At 30.1% G+C, this 3918-nt stretch overlaps 1 long non-coding RNA gene across 3 annotated transcripts in view; it reads left to right on the forward strand.

The window, feature by feature from the left end:
- Positions 1-11: 11 nt before the first annotated feature.
- The window catches only part of LOC106691890 (uncharacterized), a 4476-nt gene continuing 569 nt past the window's right edge, over positions 12-3918 (forward strand). The window contains exons 1-3 of one of the 3 annotated variants that reach the window (XR_010843965.1): positions 12-1402; positions 1622-1702; positions 2850-3912. This is a non-coding gene — a long non-coding RNA (uncharacterized lncRNA). Of the gene's footprint in view, positions 1403-1621; positions 1932-2849; positions 3913-3918 lie in introns of those variants that run through there. The other 2 variants (XR_010843966.1, XR_001344873.3) reach the window with 2 other exon arrangements.

The following is a 3918-nucleotide window of genomic DNA, read 5'->3' on the forward strand; positions in this document are numbered from 1 at the left end:
GGACTCTATCAGTCTCATTTTATAGAGATGCTTGTTTAACTGACAGTGTCCTGTGTATAGTCCTGTCACTCATCTTAGGATACTCCTATCCATATTAAGAAGGCAATTGCTTCTTTCCGGGCAGGGTCCTTTGAGGAAAATTTTTGATTGTTCCATCCCTCTGGTATTTCTCCAGAGTTGATAATTCCATTACTTCATAATAAGAATTTTATTGCCCTCCACAATTTAGGGCAATTGAGATACAACATACCTACATATAAGCGTTAGTTTGATTCTTCGTAAGAACAAATGCAGAATTGGCTTTTCTCACAACCCTGATTTATGCCTCATATCCCTGCGCCATGGTAAACCTACATTCCCCAGGGTTGTGAGAATTCTATACTTAACGGCTTATGGTTTGCAGTGTGATGGATTAGTGGGTTCTGGCTTTGAAATAATGATTATGACTACTAATGATGCGTAAATTAGTTGTATAATTAGGTTTTATCCTTCTCACCAAGGATAGACAAAATTGACCAGGGTTATGAGAAAATAAAAATCAACACAAATCCCAACAATTGCTTGCTAACAAGACAGTAACAAATGAGCTAGTAAAAATTAGGAAGTTACAAACGGATTTGTTGGGAATGTCTCAGTATTTTAAACCAAACTAATTTTTCTATTATGCACATTCTTCAGAATTGAGGAAGTTTTCCAACTGAAGAATTGAAGAGAGAAGGACCCTATTGTCTATTTCTACTGTTTAATTATATTTGGCTGCAAGTAACCATTCACAAAAAATAATGGAACGATGTATTTTGGTATAAATAATTGTTCGCTTACTTACTTAATTTTATAAATTATCATGGCAGTTTGGTACTCTTAATGTATTATTAATGTATCATAAAGTTTTCATGAACTGGATAAATAATTTATTGGTATGCTTTCCTTAATGATGTCTGTTAGTTTAAGCATTTGGGCTACACCTTAGACATTAGTTACTGTTAGTTTATTAAAAAATTTTTTACATTAATTGTTTAGATATATCAACTGTTGTAATGATTGATGGACTTAAAATAACTAAGTGTATTTTGATTTACTGATATATTTACTTTGTTTTATGTACTTTTTAGAATTGACTTGATAGAGCATGTATTTATTTTTATATACTTCTCTGTATTAATTTTATGTTTAGTGCTATTCATTTATGTAATATATTAATGTAGGTTAAATGTAGACTGATTGCTTTACAATGAATGAATGGTAATTTTAGGATAGAAGAAAATTATGGCAATCTGTACATGGAAATGTTATACGTGTTATATGTGGACGTTGATCACAACTTTTCGGTAAAAAACCGAATAGATGGAATGCAGTGATTGTTAATGATGGCCTTGAAATTGTCTTCACTTCAAGCACTTGAGTCAGTCCACATTTAGTGTGCAATGAACTGTATTAATTATTCAAACAACTTAATTATATTATTCTAAGTTATATTAATGTACTTTTTATTTTATTATTGAATTAATGGATTATGTATTTATTTTTAGTTTACTTCTTCTTATGAATTTTAAGTTTTATTTTATTCATTTCCCTGTTAAATATAGGCTTGTTATTTTCAAAATGAAATTGATAATTTTAGAGAGGAAGAAAATTATTGCTACCGAAAGGATGGAAAAGAAATGTCATTTTGGAAGAAATGCAATTATCCAGTTCCTGGCCGGTAACTTTTTTTTTTTATATATAATTACTGAGATTCTTTGATATTTCTGGTTACAAAATAGGTCATTTCTTAGGAAACATATTAATTTGCGTTCTTGATGATTGTACTGATATCATCAACTTATATTTTGATTTATGAAAATTATTGAAGGAAACGTGTTATAATGTGTTAGAATTCTATGGTATAGATGAATGGAATATGGTCCGGGTGCGGTAAAAAAAAACTCAAATAGTAGAATTATACTATTTTATTGAGCCAACGTTTCCACTTTGTTTTTTTACTGCCGTCAAAACAGCCCTGACGAAGCCCTGCAACATGGGGCGAAACATTGGCCCAATAAAATAGTATAATTCTACTATTTGAGTTTTTTTTACCGCACTCGGACCATATTCCATTCATCTATACACACGGTCAATCAATAATCTTCCAATTCTATGGTATAGTTCTACCACATTTCCTCAATGGTTTTAATGGCTTCAGATTAAAAAAAAAAATGAGTCTAAAGCTGTAATGAGTTTTTAACATTCTCAAATAAAGTATATTAATTTTGAATTTATTCCAGTTGATAAAATAATAAGGGTTAATATCCAATCAACTACATGTATATGTACATTCAGGGTGTTGCAGAAATGTCAGTAATTGAGGTAGAAATAGTTAACCAAAAATGAAGGGCTAACTAATCTCTCCTCATCTTTATCCTTTGTTGAGATGCGATTTTCTGAAGGATTTTCCAAAAAAAAAACATTTATTGCAATAAAAATATATATTTCACCACTTAAATGCATTTCTCAACTTTTATCACCATTTTTGAACTTTATGACAAATTTCCTGTATGGAAGCCACCAATTTGTAGGAAAATATTGCTTCCTTAGGTGACCATAACAGTTAAAGCAAAGTGAACAAGTTGGAATAAATAATTTTCAAAAATATTCAGCTGAATCTCATGCAATGAATTTTTTAGGTTCAACATCTTGGCTTGCATTTTTATTTTCTATTTTATGGTGTTGTTATCTCGTAACTAGGTTTTTTTCCCAAAATTTTTCAAAGGTGAATCACAACTCCAAACATTCATTTGGTTATTTGTTTTGGAATGCCTTTTATTGTTTGTGTAACAGTTTTAGTTTTGTTTTAATTTTTTTTTTTAAAGGTGGTAATAGCAATAAGAAAATGAAGGTGAGACAATAACTAAAATGACTGCCCGTTTAGTACTCTCTATCATTTTAAGGTTTAAGTGTATTATTATATATTCTGTGTCTGAATAGTGTAAAGTCATTATTTTGAAGCTATAAGGAACATGTGATTCTTTTTACCTTTTTCTATTCTTTTTTTCTTTACTACTCTAATTATATGTTATTTAGAAAAACCAGTTACATGTGAGTATAATTTTTTATTTTAATACTGTTCTAAAATATACCAGTTAGAAAAACTATGACATATTATCACTCAAATATGAGTATACGCCAACCCACAAATCCTTGATCATCATTCTCAATTTTTTTTTCTTTTTCTTTTAGTCCTCTACAGTTGTTAATCCTTCCCTATCGCTGAATCAAGAATTTTTAATTGCTTGAATGATGGTTATGATTTCTTTACATGAATGATAATGACTCAAAGATGAGATATGTTGAAACCTATTGTATTTACTTTGAATCCACACTGAACGCTTAAGAACTTGAGCTTTTCTTTCTTGTTTTCTTCTAAAGAGCCTGTGGTATCTTTTGTTGTTTTTTCTCAGACTTTTTGCAGCCCTTCTTTAAGTAAGTTTTGTAAGCTGATAATGATACAATGCCTAGTTAAACTTCTCTTTTATTTGTGGTTGTCAGTTTTACAATTTCCTTCCTCCAGATTAATGAATTTTTGAAAGGCCTTTTGAGAGCATGGTTTGAATTCCACTATCGTCAGAGTTTTGAGTATGATCTCCTGCATTAACATTTACTTATTGAGCCATGTTTAGCACCAGTTGGTCTTTGGCTTGAGTATAAATACTGTGGTTTATACAATGTGTTCTTCTACTGTTGGATGCATTGGTATTGGACAGTTTTCTTAAATTAACCCTGTAATATAGTTAAATGATGTTCATAATGTGCTTGAAGTTTGGAAATTCTGCTTTATTGTTTTTAGTGGCTTATTTTATTGTTTTTGGGCGTGATTAACACAAATCTGAAGTTGTTTATTATGAAAAATCATAATAAGGTTTTGGCTTATAACTTGCAGAG

The sequence above is a fragment of the Halyomorpha halys genome, unplaced genomic scaffold (assembly GCF_000696795.3).
Source record: "Halyomorpha halys isolate HHAL.00 unplaced genomic scaffold, Hhal_1.1 Scaffold4288.1, whole genome shotgun sequence".
In the NCBI taxonomy this organism is placed as follows: Eukaryota; Metazoa; Arthropoda; class Insecta; order Hemiptera; family Pentatomidae; genus Halyomorpha; species Halyomorpha halys.